Raw genomic sequence first — 16,904 nt, forward strand, 5'->3', positions numbered from 1 at the left:
AAACTTAATAATATAAAATGATTTTACATATGACAGCCAAGGGAACTATAATCATGAAAAGGAGAAGCAAAGACAGTTAAGAACGTCGGCAAAGAGTATATTCCGACGATTCTGCTGCCACCTACAGGCAAATTACTTGAAAAAGGCGTCAGATCAGATAGTTTCAAAATATCAGGCATACAAGTTACGAAAAGGAGGACATTTCTTGATTTTCTGAAAATCCGCCCGGACCCCGGACAAAGACCTAAAAAGGAGGACATGTCCGGATAGAAGAGGACGTCTGCTTACCCTAGATTCATATATCTTAATGTCGCCTATCATGTGATATCTTCTTCTACCCCGAACTCTTCTCCCGTTTACCATTCCTTCCCGTGCATCCTTCAGTAGGCAGTTTCTTCTCAGCCAGTGACCCAACCAATTCCTTTTTCTGATCATTTTCAGCATCACTCTTTCTTCACTCACTCTTTCCAACACAGCTTCATTTCTTATTCTGTCTGTCCATTTCACACGTTCCATTCTTCTCCATTTCTACATTTCAAATGCTTCTACTTGCTTTTCTTCACTTCGTCGTAATGTCCATGTTTCTGCCCCATACAATGCCACAATCCATACAAAGCACTTCACTAGACTCTTTCTTAATTCTTTTTCCAGAGGTCCGCAGAAGATGCTCCTTAAAGAATTAATATATTAATTCTATTTATAATAATAATAATAATAATAATAATAATCCGTGGCGCTACAGCCCGTGGAGGGCCTAAACCGACCAGCCGACTGCTGGCCTCACGCGCACATGCCGAAGTAGAGATGGACGATTATCCAACCAGAATGGAAGTATCGTGTGGTTGGCACGATGATCCCCCCACGTACTAAAAATATTATCCTGAGTCCTGACAGTATAGTATACTATACCATACTTCATACATGATTATAATATAAGATGTATGTGCAGAGACCCGAAGTATAGTATAATATACCTGCATTTGTGCCCTAACTGTAACCTGCAGATTTTTTTCAGCATTTTTCCTTATATCAGTGATTTTTTTAAGTGTTGAATTAAATTGAACTTTAAAAATAAAACAACAAATTAATGTCTCAGGACTGAGTAGAATATTCATTCACTTAACTACTACTTAAACTACTGGTATTTTCAGAAGAAAGAATTTTTTAAGTAGGGCTTCTCTGGATGCCCAATTTTGCAGCGAATTCGTGACGGTCATGCTGAAGTTGGTTAAGACAGCAAGCATGGTTCGAACAATTTCTAAATTCATTCTATTTTTTTTATGTCCGCATCATGTTCAATGAAGAAAAAATTCCCTCCACTGAAGCATTACTTTCAGGAAGACACAGAAATGGTCCAATTAACTTCAGGATTTGTGCACAAAAAATTTTCTCCGAAAAAACGTTAAAATGTCATTCCACTTTGCTATTATCTCATAAGGCACATATTTCTTCAAACAAGAAATTTCATCCAGGTGAAGTCCATCTAGTCCACAGCTGTGGAGTAACGGTTAGCATGCCTGACCGTGAAACGAGCGAGCACGGGTTTAAAACCTGGTTGAGACAAGTTACCTGAGTGGGTTTTTTTCAGGGGCTTTTCCTCAAACCACTAAGAGCAATTGCAAGGTAACTTCCGGCGCTGGACCCTGGACTCATTTCGCTGGCATTGTCACTTTCTTCTCATTCAGACGCTAGATAACCTCGGCTAGGGTGACCAGATTCACATCGATAAAAAAAGAGGACACAAAGCTTCAAAAAGGAGGACATTGTTAGAAAAAAGAGAACAGAAAATATGTACTTAGATTTAGACTTAGGCCTATATTATACTTTAAATTACGTCATTACAAAAAATTTACAGTACAGATTTAGGCTTATGTCATGCTTAGAAGTATGTTAATATCTATTTTATTACAAAATAATTACGAAAAAACCTAATAATACTTATTTTGCAGTTAGCTACATACGAAAGTCAAGGGATCTATAATAAATTACACCGTTCTGCATGGATTTTGTTGTTTTGAAATAAATGAGCGTTTCTGAACCACAATTTCACACTGATTGCAAAACTGAAACCCGTTTTCGCGTACCACGTCAGAATTTTTTACAATTAAAAATTTTATGTTTTCAATATTTTTCGTAATCTATACTAATAATAAATCTGTAGCCGAAATTTTTCTGGCAATTTTCGATTTTCCAAAAATAATTGGTCCTAACATATATAATTAACCACCCTGAAACCGAAAATCGTTTTTTTTTTTTTTAAATTTTTGTTTGTATGTCTGTCTGTCTGTCTGTCTGTATGTTTGTTACCTTTTCACGCGATAATGGCTGAACGGATTTCGATGAAAATTGGAATATAAATTAAGTTCGTTGTAACTTAGATTATAGGCTATATGGCATTCAAAATACATTATTTAAAAGGGGGGTTATAAGGGGGCCTGAATTAAATAAATCGAAATAACTCGCTTATTATTGATTTTTATGAAAAATGTTACATAACAAAATTTCTTTAAAAATCATTTCCGATAAGTTTTATTCTTTGAAAAATTTTGATAGGACTGATATTTAATGAGATAAATGAGTTTTAAAATTAAAATAACTGCCATCTAAGGCCGTGTAATGAAATAAACAAATTACTTCGTCTATAAGGGGTCTTGGTCAACAACAATCGAAAGCTATGAATCATAGCCTACAGAAAATGTTTCTGTGTTTGTATGAAGCAATATCGGAAGCTAAATTAACCGATTTGTATAATTAATTATTATTTCACCATTGGAAAGTGTAGTTTCTCTGTATGGACATAATGCTATAATGTTATTACAGTAACTTGTGAGTGAATTGAGGACAGGTAAGATTAAAATAGCTTCTTATGCACAGAAAACTTGATAGGCTATTCTGTGTATTCGTTTCCTGTATTTCTTAAAATAATGTTTATCTCAGAGAATTAACGAACAACGAGAGTGCATTGATTTAGTATGCAGTAATAATATGTTAGCTTAGCATTTCATTATTTTATAATCCAAATTTTAACTATGCTCAATTGAATCGAGTTAAAATACATAAAATACATATGCATTAAATGCAATGCAAAAAATTTGGGTAATGAGCCAAGCAGATTATGTTGCCCTGTTGTAAAATAAAATTTGTTCCTCCTGAGATTCAAGAGCCCCCATAACAAATTGAAAACTTACTTATCGGGGTACATCCGTTATCAACACACTTTCATATAATATAATTTAAGTTATTTAAGTAATTTGAAGGGTTCAGAACTATAGTGGGCCAAGCGCTATTTACTGAATACGTAGAAAACAAGAGTTAAAATTAAGTTATTACCATAATTCAATGGAGACATATAACAAGTAAAATAAAGTATACACATTAAATGTAAATGATGTCAATGTTCATTGAACTATGGATGCACGTAATAAAAATTAAGAAACATGTTAAAGGAATTGTCATTGCACCAAATGAGTGCTCTGTGGACCAAAATGATTCCATTTTAATTATTTAAATATAATTTAAATTAAGTAACATATTAAACGATTTATCCTTCTATCAAACACGAATATTCCCTGGATCAAATGTCCTATTTTAATTATGTAATTACTTTATATTTATTTCTAACGGGTGCAGCGGAGCGCACGGGTACGGCTAGTATAGTAATATTACAGTGTGCTTTTCATTTGTTAGAAAGGCACGATAGCTAATAATTTAAAGTGTATTACTGAAAATGTTACATAATATATTTGATTATGTTTGTATTTGATAGTTATTAAAATCTACTAACTATATCCGCCCATGAGGGATGCACAAAATTGTATCCTCCGACTTAAAATGAACTGAGGTTAAGACATCCGTTGTTTATTCTTGGAGATTTTTATCTGTCTGCAACCAACGTTATCTATAAACAGGAAGTTGAAATATTTAGTGTCTCAGGTCATAAAAAATTATGAAGGAAATATTTACTCTTAGAGATTGCTATTAAAACTAACAATGAATTAGAGAAATGACAGAGGGTCCCCGTATATATATTTATATTTATTTATGGAAGTGCAATCCAGCTTATGAGGCTACAGATTTCCTTACTGAGATAATAAACATATCCCCTTTTAAAAGTTGTTTTAAAATTAGAGGTTCAGTTTTGTGCTGTTGGTTGTCGTGTAAAAGTGAAGTGTGTGAGTTCTCATTTTTATGCTAGAGTACAACTTAATAGTGATGTTTCATAGAAATGTCGAAACGTGGTTGTGTAAATGATCCAAATTTGTTTTGCTATATATGTGGGTCATAAACGTTGGTAAAACAGAGACAGAATACAACAGCTTTTGTAAAGAATACTTACTTTCAATATTTTGGCATTAAGTTAGGAGGCCAGGACAAATCCTGGTGCCCCCATAAAGTGTGTCGTAGTTGTGTTGAAGAGTTGAGGAGTTGGAAAAATGGAAAAAGGAAATGATTCTCCTTTGGTATCCCTATGATTTGGAGGGAACCTACAAATCATGGAGACGATTGTTATTTTTGTGTAGTTAAGGTAGTTGGATATACTGCTAAAAACAAGAAAGATATTCTATATCCTAACATTCCCTCTGCCATTCGGCCCGTACCTCAAGGTACCGATATTCCCGTTCCGGTACACCCTGAATCAGATACATTGCCATCTGCATCCAGTAGCATTGAAACTTAATCTACAGTGGATCATACTTATGAACCAGACAGTACTGGCGACGATAGATGTTTTAATCAAAATGAGCTTAATGATTTGGTGACGGATTTAAATTTGCCTAAAGAATCAGCAGAACTATTAGGTTCTAGGTTAAAAGAAAAGGAAGTATTGGCTAAAGGTACAGGGACATCATTTTATTTTTACTAACATTTTTGATATTAACCTGGCTATACCTTTCGATCAACGGTTGCTACCCCCTTCCATAACTGAAGTTCGATGGCGTAATATACAAACAAATCACTTTACTAGGTATAGGAGGGAAGAAAAGTAGTTCATCCATTTACGTAAACTAGGAAATATCACGCTTTTGAGTTTGATAATTTTCATTAGGTTTTTGTTTAATCAGAATACAGTACAGTATTAACAATGAGTGTTTTTACTCACGAACTGAGCTGTCCATACGGACGTATTCATTATGTATTGTATATTATACTGTCTATAGCACTTTAGCGTACAATATAGAGAATGAAGTTAAATTGAAAAATAATCATAATATGGATATTTAAACACATTTTTCAAAATGGGGGCGGTTCATTTCGATACAGGCTTCAGTTCTAATGTGTGTAATTCCAATTACCAGTTTCGTCCTTCGTACTAGTAACTCATGTTGAAATAATTCTGTACCTACTCTGTAAAAGAGTACCTTACGCACTGTAAATTCAATCTTCACTTCTGCTCGATCCGAAAAGATAAAATTACTCAGACACGCTATCTACTGTCCGTCCAAGTGGTTATGTCGCAGGATCGTAGAAAGGAGGGAAATCACGTGACATTTAATTACTTAACGAGGCCCTTTTATTTAAGTTATTTTAAACAGTTGTATGGGTATAATATTACGTAGATGTCCAATTCCTAACAGAAATTAATGTTCTCAGAAAAGAGCTAAGACAGCCCAGCCACTAGCCTTTACAGAGAGGCGAATAGAAGCTGGTGGGGAAAACCGGAATGTGACGTAGGCAAATGGACGACAGTACCTGTGCGAAAATGATGCAATATTGAAAGCTCCTTCGTCATTGGAAAACGCGAACATATTTTTGGAACGTACTGTGACGGTAAAGCTACTATGACTGTATATGCGGTCTTGGATCTGTGTGGAGGACGATTTAACTTCATTAGTAGAAGGGGTGGGAGTGAAGTACATTCAAAAACTCGGGTACAATAAAAATTGAAGTAAAAATAAAATGATGTCCCTGTACATATTTTTCATGGTACAGGCATCATGAGAAGGAACCTGTCCCTTTTTTTGCTGAAGAAGAAAATTTAGTGTATTGCCAAGATTTCCTTACCGTCTTAAAATTTTATAAGATAAACTATAATTCCAAAGAATGGAGGTTCTTCATAGATTCTTCTCAGAAAAGTCTTAAAGGTGTTTTGCTTCATAATGGAAACACTGCGGACTATTGCTGGATGTTAAAAAGGGACTGCTCTGAACAACATGCGAGGAGGTCAAAGAGGAGAAAATTTGAAGTGCAATATTGAGGTAAGATTATGAAAGTGTTTATAATTATTAATTAATATTAATTAGTGCAAACAACAAATTGTGACCTAGCTTTTCTCACAGAATTCTTGTTGAAAATAATTTTTATGACGTTTCACAAAGCTATAATTTCATTTCTGATTATTCATGAATTGTCTGAAAACCTGACGTGATGGGGCAAAATGGAGATTATTTTCGAATTCAGCAAAAAAAATCCGTTTAGAAACGCCTATCAGATTGAAAACAACAGAAAATAAGTTTTGAAATGCAGAACGGTGTTATTAAAGAGAACAGAAAATATCTACTTAGATTTATATTCGCACCTCGATCTCTCGATTTACTATCTACCTATGAGGAACGCTCATAACAAGGAGGGGCAAAGAGAGTTATGATTATTGGCAAACAGTAAATTTTGTCGATGCTGCTGCCACCTAAAGGCAAATTGCTTGAAACAGGCGTCAAATCAGATAATTTCAAAATATCAGGCATACAAGTTACGAAAAGGAGGAAATTTCTTGATTAAAAAAAAAAAAAAAAATCCGTCCGGACCCCGGACAAAGGCCTAAAAAGGAGGACATGTTCCGACAAAAGAGGACGTCTGGTCACCCTATAAACTAGTTACATCAGACCTCACCGAGGATTTTTGTCACCGGCAGCTACTGCATTCCACAGATATACCTTAGGGCAGCGATGACCAACCGGCGGCCCGCGACCTGATTTATTCCGGCCCGAGTAGTCTGGGATTTAGTTTTCAAAACATAACCAGAGACCGGAAGTTTAGGCATTATGAATCATTAAAATAGGCAGGCAAAAAAAGCATCATAAATAACTAAAATAGGCAGACAAAAAAGGCATTATAAATAGCTAAAATACGCAATAAAAGGCAATTACAAAAACCTTGCACTAGACCCATAACCTTGCACTTTCCACAAAGGGATTTCTACAGCAAGAAAAGCTTTACGTAAATCGAATGCAAATTGAGATTTTCGACTCGATGTTGCAATTACTGTTGGAAGCAAAGAAATCTTCTTCCCAGTAGCCTTGGAAAGTGCATTTTTGTGTTTGGTTGTACTGATATGTTGCGATATGAAATATTTATAGCTACAACAACGTCGCAATGAAAACTGAAAGAAAAATAACCGTTAAAATAACATTAGACCCGCACTCATTGTTGCCTTGTCAAATAAACACAAACGTTAATTAAAATGCTTATTAATACTGTTATACATTTTTGCACGGCAGCACTCATTGTTGCAAAGAGAATATGAACTGACTGAAAGACAATAATATACATTCGGTGAAGTCACTTTCTTTGTAGCGGTTATAGAAATAAATTAAAATATATCTGTAGGCAATTTTTAATAATAAATTAATAAGTAATAGATAAATAATCAAATAAAGGCAAAAAAGCATTTATTTTGTAAATTAGGCATTTATCAGGGGCGTATATTGCGGGTGTTCAAGGTTGCGCTGGACACCCTGCAAATTCGGTAATCTCATTTTTTATTTTAAGTTGTTATATATAATGCAACAATAATTTTAATTTATCGCAATTTAAATGCGTGGTAATCTCATTGGAAGTTGACGTATATAGTTCAAGACTAATTTTAATTTATTACCATTTAAATATTTTAAATGCCTGCTGATTGAATGTGCACACCATCCCCAGAACGGCTTTCATTTTATAACGTACGCTCTGCCTGACGAAGTGGGATGGGGTCTGGTCTGGTTGTCCTGTCCGTACAAAAGAACATCCCCTGTTGAGAGACTGCTATAATTCTCTGCGCGCGCAAGGTGGCATGGTGGGGATACTCGCTTCTCTCAAGCTCGCAGGTCGTCCTGTATACAGGCAGCTCAACTTGTCAATTGTAGCGTTACAAAATATTGTGTTTGACGTGTGTGTTTAAGTGAATTTACTGTGTTTAGGTTTTACTAGGGTTCATAGTTGTGTGCCAGCGCAGGTGAACAATTTAAATTACTTATTTAATGATAATAATAGCACTTGGAAATGTACACTGTAAAAGATCTTTTGCAAAAGCCATTCTCTTCTCGCCCACTAGGAGAGAAATTACATATAGTGAATAAGGGTACACCTATCCCGCCACTTCCGAATTTAGTGCAACAATATAAAACAAAAAGCGAACAATACACTAGACCTTTTTCTATTTCACAATATGAAAATGTACAATAGTTAGCGGGTTGTGGAACTTCAAACAGGTTATTTTGCTGGCCATGCTTATTGTTTGATCATAAATAATGCAATTTTGAATAATTTATTTGTGGTTGCCTCCTTTCTCCGGCATTTGCAGGGCAGTCATTGAAACAAGGTGATTAATTTTTAAGAAGTTGTGGTGCGAGTACTTTGAATAATATTTAAATGTCATTTTCTTTTAATTTTATGTAATTTTTCCATTAGTTTAAGGGCATTTTAATGATCATTTTAAGTAGATTTTTAGGTCATCAACATCCGCCGCCTGGTTATTAAATATAAATAATACTAAATTATATATTAAAAATGGCAGTTAATATTGACCCGATATTTCACTTATGCCTATAATAATTGTGCGAGATAGACCAACTATATATTTTTAACAGAACACCCAAACTCCAGGTTCAGCATACGCCACTGGCATTTATATTAAAAAAGGCAGAAAAGGGGAACATAAAACTGTGACGTTTTAATCACAAAGATATAATTTGTACAGACTTACTTTCAAAATGTAGATAGATTTAACACATTTAAAAAGGCATTCTGCCAAAGTTCCGGTCTCTGATCATAACTTTACCACTGTAGCAACATAGTATTATACTAAAAGCCAGGTTATGAACCGACTAAACCGGAAGCAACGTTCTGTTGCTCTCTTTCTGAGCTCTGTTGCCACATAGTGGCGCGAGATTCAAAGCGTGTTCAGCGTTTGTCACCGATATGTTTAAAATAACTACTGTCTATAGTTCTCGATAACACTATCCACAATATTAGTAATTAAAATTACTGTTTTTAAGAAAGCACGAGCTAATGACGCTGGTACGAAATGCGACTCGTAATGCACGTGGTACTCCAAAGGAACTGGGAAGTTTGGCTACACTGTCTCCGTGATTCCGTTGCCAGATTTTCGTTAGCAGACGACATTTTCACGTGAGGTCCAATGAAAAGCTCCGTTCTCCTTCCCCCCTCCACCCCGTCATACTCAACGTGTCATCGCTGCACAGGCTACCCCTCTAACCCGCACTTTCCTCTCGCCCTGCCAACTACTTCCTGTTTAGTCGGTTCATAACCTGGCTTTTAGTATAGTTTCTATAAGAACACTTTACACGTTTACAGTGTTTTGTAGTGGACTGTACACGTTCTCACTGTGTTGGATATTTCTTCTTAAACTTCAACGTGTGTTTAATAACATTGGACATGCCTTAGAGCTCTAGAGAATATCAAAATATCTAGGTTCCCTGCAGCTCTTCTTTAAGGGTGACGACATTAAAATGACCGAAAAATAAGAAAATATTGCTCCCTGAAAGGTGGCTAGCGGAGCATTGGAGCAGACCTATTTACTGTTTCTTAACATTCTGGCTTTTGTGGAAGATTTTTTATATCGAATAAAAACCAAAAACCTCGTGTTTAGTAGGTTTCCAAGTGCTAGCAGCTTTTTTTAGTCCGTTAACAACGCTGTATCAAGTACTTGGTCTAATGGAATTTGTGATAGCGAGATGATATTCGACGATATCAGGCCGAGGATTCGCCATAGATTACCTAACATTCGCCTTACGGTTGGAAAAAAAAACAGTCGTGTAATCTGCCCAAGCAGAAATAGAATCCATGCCCGAGCGCAGCTATAGGCCATTCGTTATCTCCTGAAACAAAATGTATTCGTGCGCCATAGCTCATAGCAAGAACCTTAGGGCCGTATTCATAGACATTTTTAGCGCGGGCTTCCGGTGGATGATCAGCGTTTTTCGTATTCATAAACCAGTGTTAGCGATAGGATATAAATCATACAGCATTCTGTACTAGTAACCAGTGGATAGCCGGGGCTAGCTTAGTACGCTTGTAGCGCGTGCTGCGAAATGTCTATGAATAGCACCCTTAGTGTCTATTACTATTTTCTGTAAGTAATGACAAATTTCCAGGCATTTAACCTTTATTTATTCAATTTTATGTCCCATAAATTGTATTCTTCTTTTCACAGCGATAAAACTAATCTTAAGGCATGATCTGGCCCTTGATAGAGTTCTCTATATTAAATTTGGCCCTCGAGAGGTATTTGATCAACTATGTCTTAGGCAATGAGAAATTCAACAGCATTTTCATAATATTATCATTACAGTCCGCGTCACCGTTTTTGGCGTGTGAAATAAGTAATGGGAACGTTAAGTGCGAGTGTTTTACATTTGCCGCAGTCAATCTCACAAGTGTTTGGCAAATGGCTGATGTGACGTGTATAGGAAGTGGTACCATTCTCAGCTGCACTAACAATATGCTCACAAACTGGGTACTATACATCTAGGACACATGCAAAAAACACTGGCGTCAGCTGTAACACTCAAAATCCGGGGATATCTGGGGACAAAAAGCAGTCGACCTGGGTAGCGTAGTCGGCATAGCGCTGGCCTTCTGTGCTCGAGGTGGCGGTTCGATCCCGTTCCAGGTCGATGGCATTTAAGTGTATTTAAATGCGACAGGCTCATGTCAGTAGATTTACTGGCATGTACAAGAACTCCTGCGGGGCAAAATTCCGGCACACCGGCGATGCTGATATAACCTCTGCAGTTGCGAGCGTCGTTAAGTAAACCATAATTTTTTAGACAAAAAGCAAAATTCGAGAACTGTTCCCGGGAAACGGGGACGTCTGGTAACCTTACCATGATAACAGAAATGAACTATGGTGTTGCATAAAATCGATCTCGAAATTGTCTTCAGCTTCACACGGATTTAGGCTAAGAGGGCTATGTTAGGCTCTTAGTCCTGTTCCGGTCTCAGTTCCATAGCATTCTAGGGCGTTCTCTCTTCTTCCTAACGGTATATAGTTCACAACCGTAAAGAAGGAAGGTGACCGTCATCACCTTATAGAACTTTGTGTGTCCCTTCGTATATATTTAGCGTATTATTGCATATGTTGTTAACCATTAAATTTACCTGGATTCCTATAGCATTGAAGCTGATGAGTAACACATTCTTCACATGAGTGGGGAACCAACCCAACCGCAAACTCCCAATCTGGAGGACCAGGGGTTTTGTTTGAGGTTTGTTTTCCACTAGATCAGCGTTTATCAACATGCGGCACATTAAAGTTGTAATTTAAAATCCCGCGGCACACTTAATATAATCTAAACCAGTGGTTCCTAACTAGGGAGATATTTATCTAATGAAAACATGTAAAATGCGATATTTTTTTAAGTTGATCTATAGCAGGAGTTCTCAACTTTTGAAGATAGTGAACACTGCCCACACGTAATACCAAGTGAGCGAGCACCATGAAATCGAATAGGTTTAATAGGACTATATAAATATATAAATAAAATGAATAAACAAATACAATTTTAAAACACTCACCAGGGTAATGACATCCTTAAATTTGAATGTTACTCACAATTCTATTGATTTCTAAGGAGAAACAGTCCTGCAGATGTAAATCAGTTAATCGTGATCGTGTTTTGTTCTTGAAGTATTTTACAAATAAGACTTTTTTTCGCATAGGTTGGTTGTTCCTAATATAGCCAGACACTCTCGCTTTATCTGAAGTCTTTTTGCAACTTAACTTCTACGCTCCCCCCCCCCAAAGGTCATGAAATTCCCCTTTTGAAACAAATACATGGGTTGTAAATAAAGTAGTGGCAACACTGCCGGGAATGCGATACGAGACAACTGGTGAATGGGGATCGTAGTTGGAGATATTGTCGATGTATTGAATGATAAAATCGGTTGCTATGACAACAGATGTTATTGTGCGTGGTTAAATGTAGAGCACTATACTTAGCTGCTCTAAAGCATGTTTACTAAATTTGAGCAGCGATCGTGAATAAACATCGAAGTAGCCCGTGGTATAAATGCACGCCAATGCCATCAAGTATTAGACCATCCTCTGTATTCCCCTGACACGAGTTCTTGTGAAGACTTGTTTCCACGGTTGAAAGAACCACTTAGAGGCAAGAGGTTTCCAGATATTGCATCAGTGGTTCATGCAGTAAGGCAGTCCATCAAAGAGATCAACAGAAACTACCTCGCTAACGGCATTCAACGATTACCACGGATTTGGCCAAATATAGGAACATGCTGGTGATTATATTGAAGGGATGTAAATGTATTTGCCGTGTAAGTTAAATAATAAGTTCGTACTGTCTATGTTGCCACTACTTTATTTACAACACTCGTTATTCAGCGCTAAGGAGGTTAGTAATCTCCCAAAGATTTGAGGTACAACAAATTGTGGCTAGCATCATTCGTTTTGAAAGAAAGAAAGAAAGAAAGAAAGAAAGAAAGAAAGAAAGAAAGAAAGAAAGAAAGAAAGAAAGAAAGAAAGAAAGAAAGAAATGTGGTAGTTCTGTACATTTCTTTATAGATTGACAAATCGAACTGAAACCCTGACCGAGTTACTATGAGAGCGCTGGCTGTCTTGGGGAGGAGCAAGTGAGAAAGCACGGGGGGAAGGGAGAGAGCACTATGCACTATGTATTTGCAGGTCCACTCACAGTTTGTCAAACCTGCTAACAAAAGCATTAAAAGGTTGACTAGTTGCCTGCAATGCTAGCATAATGGAACCTTCTTAGCCGACAGTCGAGGCAAAAATGAAGAATCCGTTATTGTGGTAATACTGGAGAGTGGTTCTTCTATTGGTCGCGATGCCCACACACACCCTCTCAGATATTTACGTGGTGATTGGTGACTGAATGACGAGGAGCGAGGGAGAGAGAAGAAAGAAAGAGAGAGATTCCAGAAGTTGTCAAACTATATATGATTTAACTAACGTATAAATCTGAATACAATTTGGTAACAGTAAGTAAATTAATTAATTAATAATAATAATAATAATAATAATAATAATAATAAAGCGACCTTGGCAACAACATTGTGTTTCATATGCACCCTAGCATGACGTGACAACGTAGAGATTGATCACAATATATCACATATCCGCCCGCAACAGGTTATTGTTGTGCCGGTACATACACAATCCTAGAGTTGCAATTCCACTGTGTAATTGTCACTGCATGAAAAGCCAGTCAATGACTTACAAAATAATTTTATTCCTTTATGTAATCTACTGGCTGCGATAGAACTAAGCAAAGGCAGACTCAGTGGCGGTGCTAGGATTTGCGAGACCCTATGCAAAACTATATTCAAGATCCCATATCAATAATAATACTTACTTACTTACTTACTTACTGGCTTTTAAGGAACCCGGAGGTTCATTGCCGCCCTCACATAAGCCCGCCATTGGTCCCTATCCTGAGCAAGATTAATCCATTCTCTATCATCATATCCCACCTCCCTCAAATCCATTTTAATATTATCTTCCCATCTACGTCTCGGCCTCCCTAAAGGTCTTTTTCCCTCCGGCCTCCCAACTAACACTCTATATGCATTTCTGGATTCGTCCATACGTGCTACATGTCCTGCACATCTCAAACGTCTGGATTTAATGTTCCTAATTGTCAGGTGAAGAATACAATGCGTGCAGTTATAATAATAATAATAATAATAATAATAATAATAATAATAATAATAATAATAATAATATCAGTAGGGTAAACTGTATAGTAATTGACCACTTAAGCTAATGAATAATAAAACAATGAAATAGCGGAAAACAGTGGTAACTTATTGAGAGAATTTTAAAGGCATTGGGTCAAGTGAAGATTCAGAAACAAATCAAAATCAATAAACAAAAGAAAAAATAAAATTTTAATGCAAAGATAAATTAAATAAACACAACAAGTCCACTTTTACAGTTATTGACCGTCTACTGCACAGTTATTGACCACACGCTTATTAGTGATTGACCGTCTACTGCACAGTTATTGAATACTCATTTATTAGTGATTGAACAACACATTTTCACAATTTTCACTTTTTTCTTGTCTGTTTCGTTTCTCTTCTTCTGATCTTTTTCATTAAGAACTATTCGCCACCGGCGTAGCTCTGTCGGCAAAGGTGTTTGCCTGCCGATCCGAAGTTTCGTTCGGGCGCGGGTTCAATTCCCGCTTAGGCTGATTACCTGGTTAGGTTTTTCCGAGGTTTTGCCCAACCGTAAGGCAAATTTCAGGTAATCTATGACGAATCCTCGGCCTCATCTCGCCAAATACCATCTCGCTATCATCAATCCCATCGACGCTAAATAACCTCGTAGTTGATACAGTGTCGTTAAATAACCAAGTTAAAAAAAATAAGAAAAGAACTCTTCTCGCTGCCTTTTCTTTCATTTCTTATTCGCTTCCTTTCTTCTCTTGTCTCTTCTTCCATTTTTCTCTTTTGTGCCTTATCAGAAGCAAGTGTGTGTCATTTCTCTGATGTTATTACAAATGGCTTCACCCAGCACTGGACGAGGACCAAAGAACACTTTTCCTTCAACGGGATATTTGTTTCTGGACGCTAAGGTTGCTTTTAGGACACCAAACTTCTTGGCAGCTTCATTTAAATCAAATCCACTGCGGACAGGTTCTGTAGCGTTTCGTAAAGCTTCCCCTGTATAATGCACTTTACCTGGCTTAGGCATTATAATATAGTATCAGTCCTGTAAAAATCCCCATCATTTAACCGATAACATATATAGAATTGAAGCACATTGGTCATTATTCTAACAAATAATTTATGAACGACCAATCACTGTAGTTTGCGGACATACACTTTATAGTGATTGACCACGGGGCATTTTTATGTCATATAAAAACTTTTACAAAATAATATTGTGGACGGAAACCTTATACCTTTTCTCACACTGTGAGTGTAAAAACGAGCACCAGAATTTATGTATCCTTTGCAGAATAAATAAATTATTGCGTGCATTATTCTTAGCAATTTCTCTAGTTACTTACACTTGTTTACGTTCAGTTGCATTTCCAATCGATTTCAGTCCTCTCAGACAACAGACACTAACTCAGTGGGATGAACAGCGACAACTAACCACAAATAAGGGTTGTTACTAGAGGTATATGCAGCAAAAAGTGAAATCACGATCGTGGTTTATTCACAATATACTTGAAAAAAGGAACCGGTCAATCACCGTATACTGGTCAATAACTACCTAGTTTACCCTATATTAACACTAGGAAGAGCGGTCCCATCATTCTGCCGGGTACCACGGGTTTAAATAATTAATTATTAGACGAACGTTTTTCACCCTATGACTCCCACGATTTACGACTTTTATTTTATCTTTGTTAGGTATGATTCCTGAAAATATTGTACTTTCATGATCTTTCAAAAGGATGTTATAAGCAATTACTACTAGAGACACCATCGCCCGTCATTTTGACGGATGCCAAGTTTCAGACCTCATATGCGCTTGGCTTGAAAATTGACGCATCGCATTGAACTACAATAAATGCGAAGCAATATGCATAAATCTTTCAACCAACGTGATACCGTGGAAACCAAAGGATGAAGCTGTAAAATATCTTGGAGTGCACTTAGATCGCCGTCTATCATGGAAACATCACATTAACAACAAACTTAAATTGGCCTACTCAAGACTCGCTAAATTATATCCGCTCCTCAACAAGAAATCATCTACAAAGCTACAAAATTGCATGCTACTTTACACATCTCTATTACGACCTCTACTGCTTTATGCCTGTCCTGTCTGGGGAGGAGCTGCAATAAGTGAAATTAAACACATCCAGTCATTTCAAAATAAAGTCCTACGAATTTCACTCAATTCTCCTTGGTTTGTCCGTAACAGCCAACTACACAGAGAAACTGGTATTGACACAATCAAACAATTTATTCATTCACAAGCTAAGAAGTTCTATAACAACCTAGAAAATGTTCCAGGCGCCGTCCACTACTCTCTCGGAAGGAAGTCCACATTTCCCACCAGAATCAAGAGCCGACTTCCAATGGACCTCATATTATAATCAAAATTTATCATCACACCAACCTATGTAAATAATTATTTATTAACTTATTATTTTTGTTCATTGAGGAGCCCAATCTATGCTGCCCTCAATTCAGTATCATAGATTGTATTTATATTTTATTTAGAAATGATCTGTATAGCCTGAATGCGCTGATCGATCAATAAATTATTTAAAAAAAAAGTTTCAGACCGGCCGTGCCTACACACCAGAAGCGGTTCAAATTTCTATTGTTGCAGTAAATTTAAATTTCATTTCGCTCTCTACATTACAACGAAAACATAACACGGTGAACTTAAAAAAAATGATAACTCTCTTGGGAAGATACAAGTGAATAAACAACACTGAAACTTTACTGCAACAAGAAAATGTTAACTATGATCAGGGTGACCAGACATCCTCTTCTATCCGGACATGTCCTCCTTTTTAGATCTTTGTCCGGGGTCCGGGCCAATTTTAAAAAAATCAAGCAACGTCCTCCTTTTACGTAACTTGTATGCCTGATATTTTGAAACAATTTGATTTGATGCCTTTTTCAAGTAATTTGCCTGTAGGTGGCAGCAGTATCGACTCTTTGCCAACAATCATAACTCTCTTTGCTCCTCCTTTTCATAATAATTATAGTTCCCTTGGCTTTCATATGTA

The sequence above is a fragment of the Periplaneta americana genome, chromosome 11 (assembly GCF_040183065.1).
Source record: "Periplaneta americana isolate PAMFEO1 chromosome 11, P.americana_PAMFEO1_priV1, whole genome shotgun sequence".
NCBI lineage: Eukaryota > Metazoa > Arthropoda > Insecta > Blattodea > Blattidae > Periplaneta > Periplaneta americana.